The 26,107-nt window shown below is 48.1% G+C and overlaps 1 long non-coding RNA gene across 1 annotated transcript; it reads left to right on the forward strand.

The window, feature by feature from the left end:
• The first annotated feature begins 1,586 nt into the window (after positions 1-1,586).
• LOC125707049 (uncharacterized) lies at positions 1,587-4,506 on the forward strand. The gene is made up of 3 exons (XR_007382167.1): positions 1,587-1,607; positions 1,711-1,813; positions 4,386-4,506. It is a non-coding gene; the product is annotated as an uncharacterized LOC125707049 (long non-coding RNA).
• The last annotated feature ends 21,601 nt before the right edge of the window (positions 4,507-26,107 follow it).

A 26,107-nucleotide genomic window follows, 5' to 3' on the forward strand; every position in this document is an offset into this window, starting at 1 on the left:
TAACAACACAATGTTATGCAAATCCGCCGACTTTTCATGTCTGAACATCAAGCTTCGCAGACATTTTCATTTATTTCACATCAAATATTTTCACATCTATTATTTCCAAGCAACCGACAGTAGGATGTCTGAGGCTGATATTTTCACTCCCAGGCTGCATGACTGACCTGAAACGTAGGAATATTCCCACACGCTATATTACTGCATAATGGCCCTACCTACTTCTGATCCACCCTGTCTTTATGCCGACGTCGAGGAGATACCGAAGCTGGCAGCCTTAAAGTTCCCTCTGACGCTGAGGATGGCATCGCTCTGAGGCGCGCCGTTCCCACTGACACTGACTACTCTTTAAATGGAAATGCAGGTAGACCCTTTCCGCGGGAGTGGATGTTAAACACGCTGCTGTTAAAATAATTCACAGGGTAATTTAATGCTTTGAATAGATACTGATAATTTTCGCATGAGAAACCATGTCACAACTTGAACTGCCAACAGGGTTCGGCGACTCCTAACTGGAAACCACTCAGGTGATTAATGTAAGAGAAATGGCCCAACACAACAGGCTGGTGTCAAAAAGGGGATGTATTAAGCCATGAACTGCTCCCTCTGCTCCGTTTGTCCTGTCTGTGTTGGTCGCCCTGCCTCCGATGTCTGGAAGAGAAAAAGTGTGACAAAGCCGTTGTACTGTAGTGTTAGGGTTGAAACTGGTTTAGAACCAGGTAAATCGTACATCAAGCCATCTTGGCACCTGTGCGAAGACAGTTTTTAATTGCACACTATGTTGACTTGGATGGGGGAGGGGAGGCTTGTTCTCAGGGCTGTAATTTCCATAACTGGCGGGTGGTAATAAAGTAAAATGTCACAACACGGCAGTCAGAAGACCTTCTGTTGCTGAGAGGCTCAGCAGAGATTGTAACAAAGTGGGGGTTGAAGCAACGTAACGCCAGGGGGTCCAATACACATGCCACGTGTGTGAGGCTCAAAACGCTGGAGCACTTAATACCAGGCTTATAAACACGTGCTTTGCTTACTCTTGCAGGAGGTGTGTGCGCTGTTACATAGCAGTGTGATGAGTTGGGCATGGAATAAGGAGCCGGACAGAAGAGAAAGACACTGAAATGTGATTAATGTGATTAATGACACAGGAAATCAAAAAGATTCATCTAGCTGCTACTTAAACCGAACAGCTCGAGTCAAACCAATAAAATCACTTCTGTCACAAAGCCACACTCCACAGCTCAGCCAATCAGCAGAGGTTTATCAAACTCTGGTTTTCGGGTCTGAAAGTGCCTTCAACCATTAACTAATCAGCGGCTTTGGTGAACCGTCGCTTTGTGTGGAAGGTGCGGAATTCCTGGTCGTTGTAACCGACTACTAAAACCTGTAGGAACAGGGTAATTCTGGTTGGTCCGCCTGTAGCATTCTGTTGAAGAGCGATGTCATGCGAGCCCAGGTGTATATTCATGGATATTTTCAAACGTCTGCAGGGAGAGAGACGCGCTCGCATCGAGATGAAACGTGAGTTGGGCTTCTCCGATACGGGGAAGGGTGCTGCCATGGAAACAAGCAGAGCCTGCCACTCAGGCGGATTGCGGAGCTGATTAAAGGTAACGTGCATGCTCAGACCACTCGCTCTCCAGCCACCTGTTAAAGAGCCACCATGCTGAAAAAAATTCATGAAGTCAACCAGCGTCTATGCCGTGTTGCTAGGAAACACCCCTTCAGTAACCAGGGACGGCCATGGAAAAGCCTGAGTCAAAAGATAAGCGAGTCTGAATAAAGGTCTAAGAGACCCATCTCCCATGAATCACACGTGAGTGGACCTCCGTGCGCGATCCCACATTCCTCCTCGTCTCCACGGCAGCCTATCTCTCTTTTACGTGACAGAAAGGCTCAGAGGGGGAAATGTTTGGTCCACGTTGCGAGACTGATGACAGACAGTAAAACGCCCTGGGAGCGGCATGTTGACAACAGTTAGTGTGTTCCTCTTTGACCTTTGAGATTCAAAATTCACAGTGTATTTATTGGCCAAATGGCAGCCAATGTGGGGTCCAGAACACTAAGGGTATATCTGAAATTAGTGAGGGAGCACTTAGTGGAGGAACCGAGAAGGAGAGTAGAACACAGACTCAAAACTGACTGTACAGGTCGCACCCAAAAACTCCCTATTCTACACACCCAGCTGCAAAGCTGACTACACTCCCCATCTATGCCTGGGGGATGGTTGACTAGGTTCCAAGAATCCAAGAAGTCAAACCACAGATGCTTAATTTAAAATTCACCGGCATCCAATCAGATTTGTGCAGGCGTTGATTGGCATAAACTGCAGAGTGCACAATGCATTTGATCATAGCGCTAATGTAGACCTGTATATTGATATAGGGTCGCGATTGAGCTGACCTGGTAAAAATTAGATTGTGCTGCAGAAAAGGGTGAGAACCACTGCTGTAGAGTACTACTCAGGGCTTCATTCACTGTGCTTCTTGAGTCTGCATAACACACAGCCTATTTAAATCCCACAGTCTTTAAACAAATCCGTAAGTTTAATGGGATGTTTCGCTGTCATTTATAAAGTTCACTTCGGGGAAGATGGACCCATTTGCAGGCCTTTTGTTGGTGGCTCAGTTTAATCCCTGCTGCGGTTCACAGTTGCTCTGCAGAGGCCCCCGAATGCGGCAGAGCCCATCCTATTTAAACCGCTGCTGGCTGTACATGTTTTTCTCCATAAGGGCCCTGACAGCCGGCAATGGCGGCCTATTACCCACAAGCACGCCGCCGTCAACTGAGGAGAATCCGAGGGTTCACAATAATTAGCTTTGGGCATGCATCTCTGGAGAGCAGACTACACAGCAAAGAGTGCAGCAGCCGTCGCATCCGAACGGGAGGCGCACACTCGGTTGGGAGGGGTTACTGAACGGACAAGCGCACAGCCCCTGCCAAGCAGCCCGAAGGGGTACCGGAAGCCCAGGAAAGAGGAGGAAGGTGTATCTCCCGGAAAACGAAGAGCAGAATTTCATCCAGGCGTAACTTTTTGCAATTACATTTATTTTTCACATCTTGAACCCCCTTTGGTCACCGCGGGCACAGGGTAGGAGAGGCTGTTTAAAGTTCCACATAATCCAATCTAAGCTTTGGCAGACACCACCCAGCGATGCCTTTGCAGAAGAAAGTGCTTCGCTTACATTCTCCTTTCTGACCTGATATGGCTGGGTGACGTACTGTACAGTGATAAGGGAAATACACTCTAAGCTATGGGGAAATGTAGACCGTTCATCCGTAAGGAAGTAGTAGGAGAGGAGGCATTCAAAGTCTTCTGAAGGAACATTGGGATTGGAGGAGGAGGCACTTGAAGCAGGGCTGGCATTGGGGTAAGAGGGGGCATTCAAAGGGACACCGTGATTGGATGAGGAGGCTTTTGAAGGAACACTGGAATTGGAGGAGAAGGCTTTTAAAGGAATACTGGGATTGGACAATGGGACCTTGAGAGGACGTTTTAACCAATGGGCTCTAAATGAGCAGTGATTTAGTGCAGGAAAGCTGTGTATCATGGTGTATGCTACTGTACATAGGCAAAACACAGTAAATGCATATTTTATCAAAACTGAGTTATGACCATAACCAGATCTCTTCGGCTCTGTTTTATCTCTGTGAGAAAATATCTTAGTTCAACTATAAGAAAATGAAATGTGAAAATTTCAATGAGCACAAAATCCACAATAAAACAAAGGCAAAACATTGCTTTTCTCAGTTAGCATGTCAGCATCGTTACTGTGTTTCACCTTTGCAGGGCAGTGTGCTGCATTTGTTTGACTTGTAGAATGACTTTCCCACCAAAGCAAGCACAACCGGCACCTGTGGTGCTCATCTGTTTGTATTTGGAGTAGACAGCTTCATCTCCACACTACGTGCTCATTCCTAACTACAGTGGAGCAGCTGGTGAAATTCTGGTCTAGGAGTCAGGAGAGCGTCATGCCAAAACAGGGACAGAAGGCGTCGTCGAAGCTGCTGGCTGGATCGAGCCATCCGCTTCTTCTTACAGAGCTGAGATACCAGGCAATCATCAAATGCCCACGGTGCCTCCTGGGTACCCAGGGCCCCGCCACTAATTTGGCCTGGGAAGGATTTTTCAATGAGCTGCACAGTCAGCGTTACACCTGAATCGTTCGGCAAGACAAAACAATGCACTGCGAGCTTCTCGACTTACAGTGTGCCGTCAAGCGTGCCGGCTAATGCGACCGCCTAGCCCAGCCTGCCACGGCCCTTTGTTTGAAGAGACGGCCATCATCCTCTTTGGCTCACTGTGCTTCTTTGCCATCCTTTACTGGTCTGGAAGAAAGGAATTCCACACAGACACCATTACCGCGTCTCTCCATGTCATTTTACAGCTGCTGCTGGAGAATCACAGGTTCCCCAAGCGATGTGAAGAAGAGAACACGCAGTCCTCCCTGGTCTAACGTCTGGAAGGCCCTGATCTGCTCTGGATATGAAGCCAGCTTCACCTGCGACTCAAAGTGGACACAGAGAGGTAATCAGCGAGGTCCTGGGCTCAGTAAGTGCCCGTCATCAGCGGTGGTGGTGGGGGGGGAGGGGTAGGAGGAGCACTTGGCAGAGTGATTTATGTTTACAGGGTCAGCAGTTTCACGGACCAGCCTTAATCCCGGGACACCGCACTACAGAGCATAGAGCAGATTTATCTGCAACATCCCGACCCAAAAGGATCCTTCCAGATACTCCCAGATTAAACCGGCCTAACTTTAGCATCCGGTATCACTAAGATGCAAAAATGGAGCATCTGGAAATCGACCTCCTCAAACTCACAGGGCACAGGACGTGTTTTCAAGTTTGGCTCCTTCATTACCATTAAACTACCATTAGGCTGCAATGTAAGAGATGTAAGAACAATGCAAGAACTATCAGTGACGTTCTCCTGAGAATGTAGAGCAAGAAAGGACCCGCAGGGCCAGGAAAGATAATGAGAAAGGTGTCATTACAGTAGATGCACTCGCAGCCTTGCAGAGGCCACATGGTGAGCTGCACCGTTTCAATGCAAGGGTAATGACAGTCCTGTACCTTATGCACACATCCCCTGAAACAAATGAAGGACTTCCCTACACAGACCACATGAAGGCTACGATTCAGGCATTTCTGACTAAATATAGTGCAAGACCCACTAATTCACTATTATGGAGGCCTTTACTACACAGCTATGCTGGTTTGGGTGCCTGACAATCAGCTTGGCCAATTAGGCGCAAGTCTGAGGCTCCGCCCACACAAGGGCTCTCGTCTGCAGCCAATCAAGTGTCAGAAGCCCTGGGAAATTCAATACAGTCCTGTTTGCTCGCTCTGAGGGGGGGGGGGGGGTAATTAATGCTGCTAAGATGATTCAAAATTGTTAGGCCCATGAGGACGAGGTACCATACTTGCGGTGACCCAGAGACAGGTGCCCATCCCTGCAGCGGGGGAGGGGAAACAGTTGTCATGTCAGCACTACAACCTGGTTACTTTCCTCAGGTGTAATGTTGGTGAGTGAGGCTGGGGGGTCCTCAAGGGGCTTCCCCTAGGAGAATCACAACCTATGCTGCATATTTACTGCCCATTGTCTCATTTCACTCAGTTGTTTGCATTACAAGCCTGGCTGAGAAAACAGATTATTTAATTCTTTTTCCACATCATTATTCTCCCACCAGTATAATTATGCCCTCTAAACAAGCCTAGCGTGAAAAAGCCTATTTTCTCCAATTAATCCCACATAAATTAAACAAGACTTCCTCGATACACGCCTGCTTTTCCATGAGGCCGGTTTCCCAAGCTGCAAATTGGAAGAGGCCAGGCCAACTGGTCAATGGGGGACAATAGAGTGAAACATAGTGATTATCAGGTAACGTCAGGCGGAAGACCCCGACACCTACTCAGTGTGGCGAGAGGTGGGGGGCGGGACCAGCAGGTATCTCTGGAGAAACAGTGTCTTGTTGTTTGTACAGTGTGATGCACGGCATCGAACTGGGTTCAGATTCACCATGACGGGACCATTAAAGCTTTTGCTGGAGGAGCAGACCGACGCTGCCTGTGGCTGTATGCTTATTACTCTGCTGGTCTGGCTGACTGACAGGTTTTGGGAGTCCCGGGTCAAACGGAGGGCAGGGTTGTCAGCACCATAAAGAACTGTCCTTCCTGATACTTGGACTCCCCTGAATTCATTTCTCAGGGCCCAGCGAGAATTAATTTAAATGTGACAGCCCCTATTTCATTGCTGGGAAATATGCTCAGCTTAATTATAGTTACAAAGGTCAAATTCTGAATGAGCTGGTCCATACCCCCCTCCCACAATGTGTTAACTCATCACAGCTTCCCGGCCAGCTGATGGAGAGGGGCTGTCTGTCAACCTATGGCAAGCTGTCTCTGAGGAGGTCGCTATGCAGCCCCCTCCCCACACGCGAGGCATCCTCTTCCCCCATCTGAGCCGTCGCATCCCATCACCTTGAAGACAGGTAACCTCTGTGGGGAAGGGGCTGACACCAGTGCTGCCCCCTGGCTGTTGTACCATGCAAATGCTGAGCTAAAAAAAGGGAGGCAGGGAGTTGGAAGTAAATATAAATGTAACTTAATTCACTCTGGATGCATGTACCGGATGGGGAATGATCTGGAACTTCTCCGAGGTAAGCCGGCCAAATGGCACCAGCCGTGCCCGTATGTCTGCCAAGGTCCTGCTATGACAGCCCACCATCAGGCTCAGGACCGGGAGCCACTGAAGGACAGTGTGCCCCTGGCACCCGCTCCTTTGATGGGTACATTTCGGCTGTACTTCTCGATGTGCCTGGCGACTGCGGCTTTCTGCGGGTCTTATTAGAAAGCACATAGTGGGAGAGCTGTGAGCCCACTGCCACGCCAAGCCGGCGATTATACCCTCTTTCATGAAAAGGAAGGAAGGGCAGCTTCATTCTAACAGCTCATGGGAGTTTTACTTACACGAAAATGTTCTAAGGGCAAAACAAAAAGTTTTGGTTCAGAGTCAGATCATGGTCAGATGTCAGACCAACCAATCAGATGTCTTGGTCCTGCCTCCTCTAGTTGTGTGGACCCACCTCCTTTACAATCTGATTGGTCATCTCTCTGAACCAATCATTTTTTCGTTCTGCCCTCAGAACATTTTTGTGTAAGTAGAAAAAAAACTCCCATACGCATCCAAACAGCCATGTAGCATCCGTGAATCTCTGTTGACTATTACATAGCTATTTATCCAGTGGTAATGGGTGTTAGGGTTAGCATGCTGTGTAACCGTGTTAAGGCCAGCGTGATGCTAAGATAGGTCCCCCAGCTCAGCATTCCCATTCCCAGCCAGCGCCAGGCTCCCTGCCTGGCTGAAGCCCATGAATCAGGCCCTAAACCCTGGCATACTGCTATTCTGCAGGGTCTCTGCACCAACAATGGAGTAGCTGCATCATACAGCTGTCCAGGAAACACTCTTCATTTGATTAAGGAAGCGCGTTCAGTCGACGGCGTATGGCTGGTTTGATATCCCACAATACAATACTGACAGCAAATACACATATCATGTTCCCTCTATTACAATTCTCAGTGTATTAAGCTGATATAAAACATTCATGAATAACAGAGTCTATACAAATTTGTATTTGTTAATTGAACTGACCACCAGTAATGAATGATTTACACCATTATTCATATTGTAGCGCCTTATTATGTTAATAAATAATGTAGAAGCATCATTTTCACCGCGGCGGTGTTTGGTGTGGATCCGGGGCTTTCTGAGGAGCGTGCCGTTTGGGATGTGGTTCTCCTGGCACGCGATTTGGGATGATACCCATAGACGTGGCCACATGAAGTACACGTCATTGTTAGTGGGTTTCTGCAGAATTTTTTAAAAGTGCAGACGCTTAAGATGTCAGAGTGCATAACTGTGTGGGCTAATGTTTTATAAAACACGTTTCTATTGGCCTGCGGCAAGCACCCAGCACTCGGGCTACAATAACAACACCTCTGTTTTATACAACTGCCCGCAGTGAAAAGGCCAAGGCTGGCAGGAGGGAGAGGCGAAATAACAAAACAAAGGAACCAGGAGCCAGCAACTGGTGAACGAGTCAAAATTCCCCGAATTAAAATGTGCAGAATACATCCAGGGCCAAATTTAAGGAGGTGGGGGTCCCTGGATGAAAGACCTTGTTGATGCCCTACTTACAGTATAAAGAAAAAAAATTTGAGGCCCTCTACAACTTGGGACCCTGGTAGCTTGTGCGTAATTCAGGCCTTGAACACATCCACCAAGGGCTGTGCTTGTATACCTGGACAGTGGCTTTGATGGGTCTGACCTTGGGCAGGACCTGGACGGAAAGGCCAGTTGGCCTTCCATACATCTACAGAAGCCTTATATGCCACCAGCGAACTGCCACGCAGACATAACAGCCATTTTAACGGAAAGTAAAAAGCCACAGGACAGCCAGGTCACCCGGGATTGTGGTAGGGTTACTCACGAGGGACATGTTCAATCTGTTGTGTTTATACCGATGCTGTTCCCACTGTGGCGGATGCATGTTCCTGCTCTAACGTCATGCCAGGAGCTACAGGGAAGGGCTGCTACACTGAGAGAGATACACGAGAACCGCAGATTAATCTGGAAGGCCGGAAGGAGCAACCCTGAGAAGCACGCTACGTGCTAAGCCGGGCCGCCCACCTGAAGGTAGTGATGAATAAAGAACGAGGAAGAGGAAGAAAGGCTATCGTATCTGTATCCAGGGCTAAAGAGAGGCAGGAACGGCAAGTATAGCCCATAGATAAAAGCTTAGTCATGGGCCGTATGCAGTCTGAGAGAAACCTGAGAGATGCTGTCTCTTTATCGTGCTGTCGCGGGGAGCTGCTCTGCTTTAATGTGACTTTGTGAACCTCTCACGCGTCATTTCCACGTCTGAGAAGGCACCAAAATGCCATGGCCGTCCACGGGGAGGAGGGGTATTTGTAGATGGGGCCTGGTGTAATGGCAGTGAAAACAGAAATCAGCTTCAATGGCCTGGTTAGTACTGGTCGCAAAGAGCCGTGGGCCAGCGCACCGGTATCCTGACTGCCCAGCACATGTGGGGGCACAACAGGTGCCAATCCAGCACTAAAACAGCCTCTCAGAAAGTGTGAGGCGGCCCCCATACGGCCATAATGCTCCCCCACTGGCTGACGCACCAAACCCACTGTCACGTCACTGAAAATCGAGGTCATCCATAAGAGTCGCTCTTCCCTTCGCGACGTGAGGGTGCTGCACGGACAGCAAGTCAGGCCCTGTTTACATTCTGCTAACAGAATCGGCGCTCTGGTCCAGCTAGTTAAGACTGCTGTCTTGTATATAGAAAAAGCTTTAGAAAAATAGTATAGTATGGAAAATGGTATCGTATATATAAAACAGTGCATGAAAAAAGGAGGAAGAGGAAAGGAAAAACTGTCAGAAGATGAAAGACGACAGGAAGTCCAAAATAGGGAGGAAAAAAGGCACTATAACTCTGTTTCCGTCACAACAAAACGAAAATCCACAGATTAGGCCGTGACTAATGTGATCATCCTGAGCTCTGGGTCATTAGGTACAGGAGGAACCACACTTTCACCAAGCAGACACCTTCAGCCAGGCTGAGCAGTGAACCTTCGCGTTTCTTTCTACACTGTTTGCTTTTTATACAGACAGAGAATTCTGGCAGCATTTAGTGTTTATCTCAGCAATGCAATACCTTAACTAGCACACTGCTGGCTGGCTCATTATATCTCACACACGCATGCAAAAACACAGACACACAAAAACACACACTGGCACACATACAGAGATACTCACAACATCCTCACTGTTGCAGTTCTAAAGCCTGCTGCAAAGGATGATGGGAGCATCACAGGGGTCTTACAGTGACCCCTAGAGTCTGCCAGGTACACAGCAGGCGCCCACACCCCTGGTCATTTAATATTTATGGGAAATTGACTCCCCATTCAGTGCAGGGCCACCGTCCTGTGGTTTCTCCTCAAAACCTGTTTAGACATCTATGTCAGGAAATCACAGCTTGGTCATATTTGTTCCCATAAGTAGGGAGACTGGGCCTGTGGGAGTTCTGAGGGCAGATCAAAAAATGATTGATTCAGATAGATAACCAATCAAATCTTGGTCACATGTCAGACCAACCAATGAGATATCTTGGTCCCGCCCCCCCTAGTTGCATGGACCCGCCTCCTGTACACCTTGTTTGGTTTTGTTTCTGAATCAGTCAGGTTTTGATCTGCCCTCAGAACATTCTTGTGTAAGTAAAACTCCCATGAGTGGAGACTGGCCACATGTTGCTCTCATTCTGCCATACCCAGGTGCTGTTTGGGGAGGGGACTCCTATGAGGGGGGAGTGTCTGCTATGAGGTCATCACCCAGATGGCCCTGCGTAAGAACAAACAGACCTGTGCTGCTGTGATAGATATACAGTATTGCCCGTTTGAATAGCACAGCACCCAGGACCCCCAGCCCTCCCTTCCTGCAGATGATGTCCTGAAGTATTGCTGCATGAATTATAATTAAGCAGGTCTATTACACAAGTCTACAGTAAACAACGGATAAATCAGCTTTGCCCTCTCCCTCGCGTACAAAGCAAATGGGCCGGAGCCAAATTAAACAGCTACCTTCTTATCGAATATCTACGAAATAAAATCAAGACGCTTCCTGTCTTCCTACCGGACTCCAGGTGACCTTCCGTCTGCAGTCTAAATGAAATCTCACAGGCCGGCCTGCCGGACTCATGACGATAACTCTGCCATTATGTATTTCATTGGAAAAAGAACAAAATAATTGTGGCTCAGCACACTGCAGGGGAATAAAGCACAGAGCTGGAGACGTCCTCACCGGTCTGTGTGCGCTGGACACAGACACACGCTACTATAATAACGTGGCTCGTTCTCTGCCTCTGTCACGGCTGAAGTGGCCAGCAGACTCACAGGCCGATTAATCATGAGCTGAGGAGTCTCCGGTTTTAGGGTCAGCCACAGCCAACAGAATATCATCATCACCGGGGAGGCGGCCGGCTGCCAAAGAGATCTCACCATGCTTAGCTGGCAGAGGGGCTAAATATGGAAGTGCGGCAGAATCTGCCGCCATCGCAGCCTCCGTCAGCCTTACCCACGCCTGCTTGCTCTGCCCGAGATGCAGCCTCATGTGTGCTGAACACGCGAGGCGAGCCGGCCACAAGCCGGCGGCTGTGTGCTATCCCGGCAGATGCTAACAACTAGGCCACGGCATGCCTGACGCGGACCTCAGATCTCACCGCCTGTAGAGGGCGCTGTCAGTGGGTTTATCCTCCTTTCTGGGGCAAACTTTCTGGTTCTGAATGATCTTTGGTGCAAGATTAGCAACCTCTCTTACCCAGCTTCTGGGCTGTCGTTCTTTTTAACGGGAAGTGCCAAGCGTGTATAATTATTATGGTTTGTGGTGATTCACTTACCATACCTGTAGAACACCGGGACTGCTATCAGGATGTAATACGAAGGCATGTGGAAGAGACAGTAACAGAGCATCTTTCAGTCAGATGCGGCACGTCATCAGGGTACAACATAAACTGCCCGATTTAGAGAGAAGCGACATCTGATTACTGACTGTCTCAGGTAGGTCACACAGGCAATCAGTCTGAAGGACACGGCCACTGTCATTGTCCCATTGATCTTCTGCCATCGCAGTAAAGAACTGTCCAGCCATCGTGACTGTGACGGATTACAGTCCTGGATACGCACATGAACCTGGGTACTTGGGACCCTCTGAAACGGCCAAACAGGCGTGTGAGAAGGGCACGGGGACTCTGGCAGCCCCCCCCCCCCCACACTTGGCAAAATATACCAGGGGGACCTTACCAGGGGGTCCAAGATGACATATAGAATTTCTGGCTATGCCCCTGCAGCCAACCGGGTGAGCCCTGGGTGGAAACAGCGCCTCACATAGGACACCAAAGGTATGCCCATTTTAGAATTTTACCTTTTATCGTTTTTGGCTTACAGCTCAAGCTTGAACTTAAACCCAGTTGTGCCCATATGGCTATAGTGAGCATCTATCACTGAGCTTTTTCAACTAGTATTGATTAATTCTTACGGAAACCCCGCAGATAGATATTCCCTTCCATTCTGCGTGAAAGCATGCTGATTTCCCACAGGCCGTAGTTCACCTCATAATTATTATCCTACAGCCTCTTAGCAAAGGCTAATAAAGCCTCTCTTTTGTTCGAAATGTTAAATGGACGACTGTCTGACATGGTGCTGATATATAATGCAGGGAGGCTGCCGCTCCTTCTGGGCAGATTTTTTTTTTTAAAAACTGCAATTAAAAGCCACGTTAGGATGAGCGGAGCAAGGCAGGACAGGAGCAAGCGGACGGCGCGCATGCTGAGCTGGGTGATGCTGGCTGACGCAGGCAAGGTCACTCACACTGGAGCCCAGTGAACATCCTACAGGCACTTAGAAACAAGCTCACCATAGCAATTTGGCTCCTTTTTCGTGTTCCGCTCACGTTAGCTCACACTGCAGAAAACCAGGCTGGTAGTCGTTTTGTAGAGGGAGTCCAGGGGATGCTAATTCCACCACATCCTCTCTTAAGGCGACCCGCTACACCCCATGTAAGAAGTTTAGTTTGACAGCTGGAGATGTCCAGTACAGGGTCAGTGATACAGTGTTTCTGTTGGGAGCCTCACAGCTGAACGGTTCCAGGGGTCTGTATCACGAAGCTGGATTTATTGCTTAGCTTAATATAGCACCACACAGATTAGTACAGCACAGATTAGTACAGTGTGGTACAGATTAATATAGCACAACTTGTTGGATTTAAGCCCAGACTACCTTAAACAAGTTATACTAACCAAGAAATTCTGCTTTGTGATACAGGCCCCAGCTGTCAAACAGACGTGTGTTGCACAAGAGCAAAATTTTGTTTTGCTGCGCATGAATTTTTTAACTGCCAGCAGGGCGGCGGCATGGAGCGTGGGGGGGCAAAACCAACATGATACAAAAGACCATCATTTAGCCCGATTGCTCTGCTCTTGGTCTGACGTGGCGCCCAGACAGACAGATAAAAACTGTTTTTTGCAGAGTTATTTAGCGTTTAGCCTCGGCGACAGGCGGCTCACGTCTCGGCCTTGGCGAGCGCGCTAGTACACTCTGGAGGGAGCCCCTCACTCGTCTGTCAGGTCGTTTCCACAGGCACAGGAATGACTAACAGGCCCATCGAGCTTAAAGGTCAGGGAGGCACCTCGATATGGATATGAGCACATGCTTCTGGTGGTGGAGCTTCTCACATCAGCTCATCACAGCAGAGCCTAACTGCCAGGTAAGCGAGCTAATTGATGTAATTACATTGCAGATATTAGCCTTCTGGAACGTTATATTAAAACCCTCTCTCTAAATGTCAGGACAGTCACAGCAGTACGAGACCTTCCCAATTAGTACCAAGGTTTTCCAACTCTCAAGGACTCACTCATCTTGCGAATGTAGATTTTCTCCACATTCTTGTTTTTCAGGATGATGATATTCTATATATATTCTGTCCTCTGTGTTTTAAAAGGTCTTACTTCAGTCTAAGCTCTGTCTAACAACCCACCAGCACGACAGACCTACTGCTGTTGTATTACTAACAGCCAGATTAAAAAATGCACAGAATTATGGACCCAATTTTGTGCTTTTGCTTTAAATTGAAATAATATAACTAAATTACTTCCAATAAAATAGTAATATGACAGAGCGTGAAGGGCTATGGAATACAACAGAACACCACAGAACAGCAGTAATCACAGGATGCGAGACCACCATCAAGAGATCTTTATAGGGAATGTGGCATTAGTGGGCGGGGCGACTGGGTCACACCCTCAGTGTGAAGACTCTGTGGAAGACTCAGCGCCCCCTCCCTGCTGGAGGACTGACTGGCATGTGGGACTCCACTGTTGTTGTACCAGAATGGAAGGGGGAGAAGGAAGAGCCCAGCCAGTAGGCCAGCAGAGTCCAGGGGCTTAGATGGTCATGTGGCCCCAGCCATGGGGCTGGCACAGTCCATGACGGCGTGACCAAAGCTGGGGAGGGGGGAAGGTTCATGGCTTCAATGTGTTGTAACAAGCAAACAGCAAGCTGCTCCAGGAATCGGTCACTGTGCTGGCCATCTTGGGTCCGGACCCCTTTACCGCCGCCCTGTTGGCTGGTTTGTATTTAAGGATGACGTGCCCTGGGGGTGGACCGACAGATTTCCAAGGGCATAAGCATGGTTTACTGGACCAAATCATGTTTACAGAATGAGACCTTGGAATTAAGAGTGTGCTTACAGCCTTTCCTGTAAAGCAATAAAAAGAGCTCTAAAATGTGTGTGTGTGTGTGTGTGGGGGGGGGTGGGGGAGGTCAATGCAAGAATCTTTAAATTAAATTTGCTACTTGGAGATTTAGAAATACACACTATCCCCTCCCCTCACAGGCTCTCCACTGCTAGCACCATATTCAGGGAATGTTGGGGAAAATGCAGTGTTTCTGCTAAAGTAAAACTAACTTTGTTTTTCTTGCGTAGTCCGACGTGCCCCCCCCCATGTCTGATGGAGTGGGAGACCGGACTAACAGGCTAAAGTGTGAGAAAGAAACCTGTGACCCCCCAGGCCTGCAGAAGGTGTCTCGGCGTTCATCTGAGAGTCTTCAGAAAAGCAGCCCTTTTGATGAAGGCTGAGATACCAGGATTTCAGACTAAATTTAATTAAGGAAGAAAATAACCTTGTTTACCACGCAATAGGAGGAAAATGAAAAATAGTAAACCTGCTTTATTGGACTTTCTTCAGTAAAGGAATGTTGCTATTTGGGCTGAGTGACAAACTCATTCGCAGGAACAATCAGGCCAGTCGTTAACAAGCAATTTTCCTTTCCCTGACTGCATGATAACAAAATAGACCGTTTGGCTGTCAGCGTTCAGAAGGCGAGGGAGGCCCGTTTGCACTGAAACGGACCATCTTCACAGGACGGCCCGAGATGCGTTTATGCGAGATACAGCCTTGTCGTATCTGTCCTGGAGCTGGTGTCATTATCTCAGGCTCTGGGGTGCTGCACGAATCACCATTCACCAACGGGGGTGGGGGGGGGGGGGTAGTCTGTTTGAGTGCATAGTTAGTTCTGGGAACGAGTGCTTAGCCAACGTTATGGACCACGCTTAGCCTCATAAGACAGCAGATACTACAGCAATGAAAGTGAAGATGGTCTTTGAAGGTCACAGGTCAAAGCAAAGACTGACGGGTACTTTACTTTTCAGCAGGTAGAATACAGAGCAATACAAGCATGTTGAGCTGCAAGAAAACCACAGCCGGTTTGGCAGAAAGGCAGAAACAAGATGGAGGATGGAAATGAACGAACGGACACGTCTCAGTGAACGGCCTCCCAGAACTCGGAAGAGCATCAGTCTCTAGGCTGTGTGACGATGCAAACCTGGTCAAAAGGGCAGTTTGGTACACAGCACAGATTAGTATTAGTATAGATTAGTAGTAACACAATACAGTAGAGATCAGGACAGTGTCACCCAGATTAGTACGGCACAGCACCGATTGTTACAGTGGAGCACAGATTAGAACATGGCAACCCAGACTAGTACATCATAGATTAGTATAACACAGCACAGATTAGTACAGTATGGTGCATATTCAAGATACTCCCCAACCTCATTTCCCAGTGCCGCCGTCCTGCCAATCAATGTCCCTAACTCTATAATATAATAGATGTTGCAGTTGGGGATGTTGTAGTGGATCTCAATGTGACCGCAGGTGGAGCCAATGACAGAGTCTCCTTTGACTTTCTTTGGTTTCATCTATCGCTAATGCCTTTTGGGTAACCATAGGCCGCTCATCGAGCATCCAGCCACAGAGACCCAATGTCAGTGAGAAACCCTGCACTCCTGTACAGCTCCTCCAAATGCCACCTGCTCCTGACTTTCAGTGCCTAGCAGATCCGTGGAGCAAAAACCCTAAAGACATTTGGCTCACCGTGCCGCACATGGGCAGTGATATCTGACAAAATCACAGTGACATACTCAGACATTGACACAATCACATAGTGACACACTCAGTGCCATCCCACTGCAGAGGTGTGTGTGTGTGTTAGTTTGCATGTGCTGGAGGGAGGCGGCCATATTGTCTGCCCACTTGTTGCTGTACTGATGTGATCATGTGACCCAGTTGCCATGGCACGCAGGCCCTCGTGTGTGACTATGTGAGTCGTCCATCTCTCTTGTAATCCTCAACAAAGCCAGCAGATGAGCCCATCGGGCCCCTGCACATGCAGAGCACGTACATCCTGGGTGGGACATGGCCTTGACATCACCCTGGCTGCCTGGGGCCAGAAAGGATCATCCCTCCACTTCGCTCAGCCTGCCTCATGCCCATCGCCATGCTGATTGTGGGTGAGTGTCAGGGGGTGCTGGTGGGCAGCAAAGTCGCCACTGGGATGGCCCCCAGATACCCATCTCACACAGACTAGCCTCCCTGGCTCATGATTTAGTGATTATTACCATTTGAAATGGGTGTTGATCCTCACAGAGGGTCTAGCGGTAGTGGAGAGCCAGTGACTCCGGGTTCCCTGGTTTGGAAGGATAGCACACATCATCACTGGGGTCTTGTTTGCTTGCCAGTGCTGACACTGTCAGCCAGATGCTCCAGCTCCAATTACAGGAAAACATGTGTCAAGCACGCATTACAAAAAAGACATTTTCTCATGCTTTTATCTTATACACTATGAAACACAACTATGCACAAGTGAAGTTAAATATCTCTCAGTTGAGACATTAGTAAGGCCAAATTCTCACCTTCCAGAAAGAGAGAGAGAGCCAGCGATAGGCGTTGGCTGTCACACTGTCAGCATTTGAGTTGGACTTTAATTGGGAGAAGACACACTGCAACTGGGTGCCCTGTTTGGTATCAGTGAGCCACACTGGGACACAGTCACACACACCACTAAATATACCTGCACTCACAGCTACATAGACTGATGACGCAATCATCGTAGGTCAGAAGTTCCTGTATTGTGCAGTATATATACACACAAGCATTCTGTCCCTGTTGAACCAAGCTAGGCTTTGCCATGCTGTACTAATATGTGACTCACTGTACTAATCTGTGCCATGCTTTACTAATATGTGACTCACTGTACTAATCTGTGCCATGCTATACTAATATGTGACTCACTGTACTAATCTGTGCCATGCTATACTAATATGTGACTCACTGTACTAATCTGTGTCATGATGTACTAATATGTGCCCCAATGTACTAGTCTGTATTGTGCTATGCTAATCAGTGCTGTACTAATCAGACCACTCTCTACTCATCGGTGCCTATGATATACTAATCTTAGCCATGCTATACTAATCTGTATTGTACTAATCTCTGCCAAAATGTGCTAATCTGTGCTGTACTAATTTGTGCCAAGATGTACTAATTTGTTATACTAATTTAAGACATGCTACACTCATCTGCACTGTAATTATCTGAGATACAGCGTATTAATCTGCACTGTACTAATCTGAGACATGCTGTACTAATCTGTGCTGTACTAATCTGCTATACTAATCTGCTCCATACTGTACTAATCTGCGCCGTGATGTTTGGATCGGTGCCATGCTGTACTAATCTGCTCCATGCTGTACTAAACTGCACCATGCTGTACTAATCTGCTCCATGCTGTACTAAACTGCTCCATGCTGTGCTAATCTGCTCCATGTTGTACTAAACTGCACCATGCTGTACTAATCTGCTCCATGCTGTACTAAACTGCTCCATGCTGTACTAAACTGCTCCATGCTGTACTAAACTGCACCATGCTGTACTAAACTGCACCATGCTGTACTAATCTGCTCCATCCTGTACTAATCTGCACCATGCTGTACTAATCTGTGCTGCAGTGGCCAGCTGCCCCTGGCCACGCCAGTGGTGCTGCAGGAGGAGGAGGGTAGGGTTAGGTAGAGGAGGAAGGCTGCCGATAGGGTCACACCCCCAGTGTAATCAGCCTGCAGGTAGGGTCTAATCAGGTCGTCATCCAGGCAGCCTATTGTCCTCCGGTCCTATGTGAAGCAAACCAATTATACTGTCGATTATCGGTCAGCCAGGGCACCAGGAGCCGTGGAAATGCCAGCCTTCATGGTGGATGCCGAAAGATACCCAGCCCCCATCATGCAAGGTTTCTTGCATGAGAGCATTAACTGCTACCTTCTCTGTTGAACTGGCCCCGTAGTGGCACCACTCTCTTTCATCCACACATAATTAATGATGAGAAGTTTTTTTCTTGTGTTGCCATGGTCACAGACAGCCTGGCTGTGCACCCCTTGCTCCAGAACATTGGGGGGTATCTGTGCAGACTCACACGGCTGGCCTCAGGCTTCAGCCTCCTCTCACCTGAGGTCTGTGATAGAGCAGATCATCCTGGCTACTGTAAAGCCCCCCGAATGTCATTCAAACAGCGCCACCCTGTTGGGTGCCAGTGGGGCCCGGTTACCCAGGGAAGCCAGCAAGGGGCTCTGTTAGCGGTGGGAAACATGGCTTTGCACAGTAAGTCGGCACAAAGAGATGCGCCATGCTGCGGTGCCATTGCAGGAAGCAGGGTAGATGATCCAGGGTTATGACAGAAGTCCCCACGTTCACATAAACGCTCTTTGCTGGGAGGTGGGGCTCAGTGCTTGTGGATGTTGGGGGGAGGGGGGCATGCAAAAAAAACAAAAACAAACTGCGAAATCGCTTGAAAGTGCTTAGTTTGTGAAGGATGCAGTTTTACAGACGTACAATTGTTCAAAGGCAGCGGTGTGGAGGACAGCCAGGACAGGGGCTGTATGGAAATAACGCTCAGAACAGCACTATTTAAGGGGCCTGATGGCATTATTAAGGGGGAAGATCGCCTGTGGCTCAGAGCAGAGTCCCATTAAGACGATTTCCTGTAAGTGCGCTCGCTGGCTCTAACAAAGGTGGTACATTTTAGCTAAGAGGGATGGGTGCGATGTGCGTATGTAATGCGCAGGCATTGATGCACGCTATGTGGGTGTAACATTTCATTACATGTGTACAGTACCAGTTAAAAGTCTGGACACACCTGCCTTTAATGCATATGTCTCTGTTTTAGCTATGTTATTCACTTCATAGTAAAAGGTCTCGAAGCAATTAAGTAATATATATATATACAGTATATATAAAATGTTGCACTGAGTAATTGAAATGATGCTCGACATCTCAAATTTTCTAGAATTTTTGACTCTTCAGAATGACAGCGTTGCAGAAACTTCTTTCGACCAGTTTCTCCAACAGCGCCGAAGGAGTTTCCACAAGTTCTGGGCACAAGTTAGCCACCTTGATCTTACTCTTCCATCCAGTTCATCCCAAACTAGCTCTATAGGGGGAGCCAGGTCATCTGTTACAGCAATTACATAACCTTCAAGGTCAGCTTAGAGTCTAGAGCACGTTATGGTAAAACCAATGATTTTCAGTAGGCGTATCCAGACGTGTAAATATTCTTGGACATTCATGCCCACTAATCAGGAGAAAATCGTGCTGATCTACTCAGGTATGCCCCACTCCACCTGTCACTGTGGGTAGTGGGCTCTACTGGAACACATCCCAGTTTGGCCCATTCTCCCACTGCCACTGGGCACACTGATCCTTCACCTTGGTTCCTGTCACAAGATGTCCCGGCGAAGGCAGGCGTGACGGGCTGGCCGTGTCTGAGCACCAGCAGGCCTCCCAGGGCACGACCTAATAAGTTTAAGTCCTCTGAATCAGCCACCTTGAACCCTCCGCTTGTACAATTCACTGACTGAGAAGCCCTCACCCCAGCTGGGGGGGGGGGGGGGGCGGGGCATCCAGTGTGGAACACGTCATCGCCATTTAAACACATATAACTCCCCTCTGATGCATATGGATGATTTCTCACGGTGTCTGACAGCAGTTTGGCAGTAATCCCGCAATGGCAGGGGTCACGGGAATCCCGCTCCAGGTCTGCACGCTCCGTGTGGATCCCCTCTGCACCGGGGAGGAAAAGCCAGAAGAGATAAGCACACAGGATCACCTGCTCATCAGCAAACGTAGCTCTTCAGAAGATCAAACATCACTCATCTGTTTTGGCACGACTTCATTAAATGCTATATGAGGTGCATTTGACTCTGAGATTAAAAATAATCTGAACAAGTTTGGTGCCACAAATGAGGTATCAAACCTAAAGACTGCGTTCCCTTGGGGGCTTTCCGAAAGTGCGGCGTCTTTCCCAGAGCGTGGCGCCTCAACTATAAATAGCAAATTGGAGGCGCTAAATGGGTCACACAGAGCACTGCAGGCTGCGTCTCGTATCAGTACTGAAACAGGGCTCCTGAGTGGGTGAGGCTAAAGGCTGTGAGGGAGCCGGCCTATTAAAGCTATGGGAATCTTGGTTGCAGGAAGCAACAGGAATGCCAGGCTGTCGTGGTAAAGCTACAGAAAGCTGACCTTTGGCGTTAAGGCTACAGGAAGCTGAGCTCTTGTATTAAGGCTACAGGACGCTCTACTCTGGTAGCAATGCTACAGTATGCTGGGCATTTGTATTAAGGATACAGGAAGCTGGACTCTGGTATTTAATTCAATTCAATAGGAATCTGGGTTCTGGTATTAAAGCTACAGGTAGCTAGACTCATAATTAAGGCTACAGTAAGCTGGGGTCTTGGATTAATGCATCAGGAAGCTAGGCTCTGATATTAAGGCTACAGGAAGCTGGACTTGTGTATTAAGGCATCAAGAAGCTGGGATATTGTATTATGGCAACAGGAAGCCTTAATAAAACGTCAGGAAGCCATGCTAAAGACAGCGAGGACACTCTGTTCTCCACTTTAAAACCTGCCACCCAGATGCTGTACCACCCCCTATGTGCTTTACACCTCTTGTACTCCACGCTTCTTCTCCCAGATGATGGCCATGACCCTCTGCCCAATGGCTGGCGACCAACAGAGAACCATGAATTATTCATCAGACCGAAAGCTCTCAATACGTGACGCAATCTAATGACAGGTTCTGAACCGGCACCCCGCCGTAATCTGCCTATTTGCGTCGTTAGCCCGTTCTATCGGTCTGGAGATTCCCCACACAGCTCCTAGCGTGTGAGCCATACCAGTTTACTCCACTCTGCCCCGTAACCCCTGGCTCAGGGTGGCTCATTATGATCTGCAAGCTGATGAGCTGCAGGTCTGCATGACAACACATATTACTCAGCGTGGGCATTTTTGAGCGACACGGTGACCTGTCCAACTAAAAGACCACCCCCCATCTCTCAGCTCCATGTGCTGCTATGTAACCAATAAGCTATAACAGCAGGGGGCGGGCAGAGGAAAGCAGACCGCCTGGATGTGGTCATGATCCCCTACCAGGACCCGTTAAGCATTGTTCTAAAAATGCCAGAAAACACTCATGTTCCCTGTAACTGATGAGCGTTGTAGTGCTGGGACGACGTTCACAAGAAATCACACGTGGCCTGACACCCTAATGTCACCTTTGTGGCACAGCCCTTATCAGCCATGAGCAGATTCGGCAGGTCTGCAGCGTCCCAAGCAGGACAGGCCCGGCTGAATCCGATGGCTTAAAACTCCGCCATCAGCACAGAGAAGGGAGCCCGCCTTCTCCCACAAACCTGGTCTGCTGCCTTTACTCATCCATGGCTCATTCCCCAGAAGTTTTCTAACACTCAGGGTGAATATGATTAGCTGACATGCCTTCTTAGGGAAGCCACATTGTGGAGGGAGAATGACTCAACTCTTTCGTTGTGTTTCGTCTGGTTTGAAAAGACAGCCACCACAAATGACACCACGGGGCCAGACTGTCATTCAGCAGGAGGCATGTGAACAGCAAGCCTTCTTAGTGACAGCAAATTAAAACGAGGAAATATTTTCACCTGCAGATCAATCGTACTTAAGATAGCAGAGAAATCCAGCACAAAATACATCCAGGGTCCTGCCCACAACAGCCCTACCTATATATACGCAACAGCATTTGATAACGGACCTTTTGCAAAATCTGTGCTTTTTTATCAAAACCATCAGCAGGATGATGAAACATGTGAGACATTCTGAATGGTATGATGACAAAGTCTGACTTGAACAGGTTAAAGGGAGCACCAGTGTTCCTGGATTCACTCTGAATGAGGCTCATTTGTTTGCCTCTGGAAGAGTTATTACTGCAGAGTGATTCATTCTTCGAGGCATTGTGAAGGAGTCCATTAAGGCTCTGACTCCGAACCAGGCGGAGCGGAAGAATGTTGGTGCTCGGTGAGAGTTTTCATCTGAAGCATAAAAGCCCTTAGCTTGCCGAATGGTGAAGTTTATTCTGCAGCGGCAGCCTAAGGAAAACATCGACTGGAAAAGTGGGTTTAGATCTTTTCGTGCGCTCAACAAACCGAGCTGCGAGAGATTTCAGGCTAAGATGAAAGCGGACGGATTGTTGGGGGATTCAGAAACGTCACGATCCACACTGTGTTAACCTTCGAGATGTTAGCGCTCCAATTCCGGAAAAAGAATAAGCTCGTGTAAATGCATAAAACCATCTTTTTGGCCTCAAAACACCATATTGTACGTACGGCAGCGCAATCCATAATGCTAACGGAATAAGAATCCGACAGCCGTGCTCTGGCTCGGCCTAAGCAGGGCTGTCGATCAGAGGAATGCACCAAGACTGACTTTGTACCGATGTCACACGGGCCTGACGCCAGTACTCTCCATCTAGCTGCGTCTCACAGCTGCATCAATCAGCTTGTAAGCCATGGGACACCAGGGAATGTTCCAGGTTCAAGAATTGTGGGTGGCTGTCATGGCAGCAGGGCATGGTGCGGGCGGAAAGAAGGTAACGATCAACTGATTGGCTCCAAGACAACAGGGGTTTACTGAATAGACTGAACACAGGGGCAAAACACCAAAACAACAAACACAAGGGAAGCAGAAAACCAATAATTATTAATAAATGATGAAAAGCCAGCCGTGAACCCATGACTGGATGATGCCAGTCTGAGAGCCACACACTCAACTCACAGACACTGACGGGTAGCCAGAGACGGACGATTGGACTGATACACAGAGAACCCAGCAATAAATACAAACAGCGGGTTCAGATAGTGAAATCTGCAGATTCCGGATTGTCTACATAAAAGGCCACAGCATCATTTACTCTCAGCCAAGTTGTTATTCATGAGACGCAGTGACCATCCCTTGAAGGTGACCATGAGGGCCTGGCTGAAGATGAAATCTTAATGACACACACGAACCCTCTCGATGGATCGCTGCAGTGAGCGCGAGGCCTTCAGAGTCATGCATTATTCCTCACATGCGAGGTGTTTTAATTCGGATTTTGGCATCTGGCGGGACTTTTAATCTCTAGTATAGTCAGGCGAAGGGGGAAATCAGACTGGTAGGCACTCAGAGAAGCTGTGCCCTACGGACAAGGGGAAAGTCTTGAGGAACATGCAGTCGGCAGGGGAGAAAGGAGACAGACGGGGCTTTGTGTCAGGGATGGCTGATCCGGAAAGGCCTCAGTGAACTCGGCCGGGTTCCCAATGCGGCACTGGCCCACAGGTGTGCTTGTAAGGCCGTTATTTACAGCGAACGACTGCAGGATTGCTGCATTAGCGGGCTGCAGTCTCCTGAGCATCGCATGGCGCTAATGTGATACCACCGTTTCTTTAAAAATCATGCGTCTGACTCCCAGCAGCTCGTAATGAGAAACAAACTCATTTTGTATCACAAGGAATCGCACCTGTTATGTAAATAATGATTTGAACATGAAAACATCAAAACCACTCGAACACATCGTACCTAAATTTCCCACGTACAGGAGAAGTCAAAGGAGACAGAACTAATGTGTAATTTACCAAACGAATATTGGAAAGAGGTAAAATGAATTGCTTGCAAAATGACAAACATTCTCCGGTGATGAAGAACGAATCTCGTTTATGAATTTTGGGAGTGTCTCACATCTCCAGCCAGCGTCTGTCTATCATGCTCCTTTTTAGGAGTCAAATCACACCCTTTCCAGGAGATAATGCACTGTAGCCAGGCTCTAGCATAGAATGCAGCCGTGAACCGATGCGACTGTGCCGCTTTTATACTGCACAAATTGTTTCTGAAGTGCCAGCACCCTGTACTGCATTAGAGGTTTGCCCATGAATGAATGGATGGAAGTTTCGGGTCAAATATTTCTATGACACTACAACAGCAGGGCACCACTGTCCAGTGAGAGGCCCTGGGCTTCACTGCACTGCAGCTCTTAATCGTGCTTAATTAGTGGCAGCTTATTGTATCATAATTAATAAGATACAATCGCCTAGTGCATCTCGAGGTACAAATCAGTAGAAAGACTCTCTGTGGACAGCTAGACTTAGACTTTGAATGGCTCATGGGTAAAATCGAGTGACCAATAAGGAGAGAATTTGTAATTGGTGGCATCATACTCCAATGAAACTTGGGTGGGTCTTGAGAAGGCATCAAGGAAAAGCAGCATCATTGTGAAAGTCTGCTGGAACAATACCACTTCTGTTCCATAACATCTTGAAAATTACCTACTGAGAAGCACAATATAAGACAAATTTATTTTTGATGTCCATGTCAATTATGGAAAATATTCCCGTTCTTTAAAAATGGATTCCAGCCACCCTAATTGGATCTGCAAGCCTCACATAAACAGCCGTGCCAATCTTAAATTGTCTTTTAAGATTGTAGAGTGGAAGCAGGACTGAATGAGATCTGATGAGTAAACCATATATGCCCTTTGTGTATATACTTCAATTCCACATGCATGTGACAAGGTACTTTCAATTAATGACCATATGACTTACAGAAAGAGCGACATCATTAGCATCACTGACATCATTAACATCTGAATAGTTATCATTACCCATAAATGCAGTTCCTGCTCACAGGGGACCAGCTAATGGTCGTTTCCATCCAATGGCTCCAGCAAAGCCACTTTTCCACTGGCATTTCAACCCATAAATGTGCCACCGGCCTACTCTGCTGCCCCCCCCAGTCCCCCCCCCACCCGAGGCTTCATCCCACACTTCAGGTTTTACAGTCTGAAATTAGCATGCATGGCATAATCCATAATGTTTTAAAGGATACCATTTCCATTTACAATGGAGCCTCGCATATTTGAAATGCACCTTGTCTGTGCCGTGGCAATAAGTCACACCCCAAACGGCCTTCGTTTCACCTGCTGGCAGGTTCATTAAGGGCTCATAATCTGCTGGAGCAAGCTGGAGTCGAGCAAGGCAGGCCCTGGGATTTAAAGAGGAATCACTGAACGATACTTAACGACATCCTCCGGAAAGTGCTTTTGCTAGTTTCCTCTCTTACGTATAATTGTAACTGTACAACTGTTGGACCGAGGAAATTAATGACAGTTTCTTGACTCAGCGGGGCTCAGGATGCTGGCGAGAGGCTGGCGTTCATGCTCAGCCTGGTCTCCCTCACGGCTAGGCCCAAGCACTCTGCTCCCAGTGACCCCCCCCCCCCCCCCGGGCCTGTGCCTGACCCCCAACTCAGGTTATTCTGCTCCTTCTTTTGTATTCCTCCTTGGTCAGACTATTATGGCACCCTCTGGATTGCTAATGGCACTGCCTATGATTCGGGGCAATGCCCAGGTCAACAGCCACCGGTCCAGATCATTTAGGAATATTCACGGAGAGAGGAACTGGAGATGGACCTACAGACCTCTCCTTAGAAGAAACTGACTATATGGGGCAGATGAGCATTGAGTAGAACGGCCCAATCAAAAAGGGATCCAGTAATTACTCTCCCCTTGTCGTAAACGCTCTGCCTCATTCTTAATTACCCTGGCCTCTGACATGGGGATGGTGTGCATGAAGGTTGTCTCCGCAAGTCCCAGAATGTATTAGCACACAGCACATTAGCGGGGATTAGCCTCTCAGGACGAGTAAGTGGCTAATGGTGGCATTCATTAACAGAACACCTCCGATACGTCACCGAAATCAAATGTGTAATCTGCAGGCCTGATGACTAGGAGACCTGTGGACCTTCTTTGCTGGACACGAAAAACAGCTACAGTGTTTTACAGTACAGTTTTACTCTGTACAGAACTCGTACTGAGTTTCTGTGCCCCGA

The sequence above is a fragment of the Brienomyrus brachyistius genome, chromosome 14 (genome assembly GCF_023856365.1).
Source record: "Brienomyrus brachyistius isolate T26 chromosome 14, BBRACH_0.4, whole genome shotgun sequence".
Lineage (NCBI taxonomy): Eukaryota > Metazoa > Chordata > Actinopteri > Osteoglossiformes > Mormyridae > Brienomyrus > Brienomyrus brachyistius.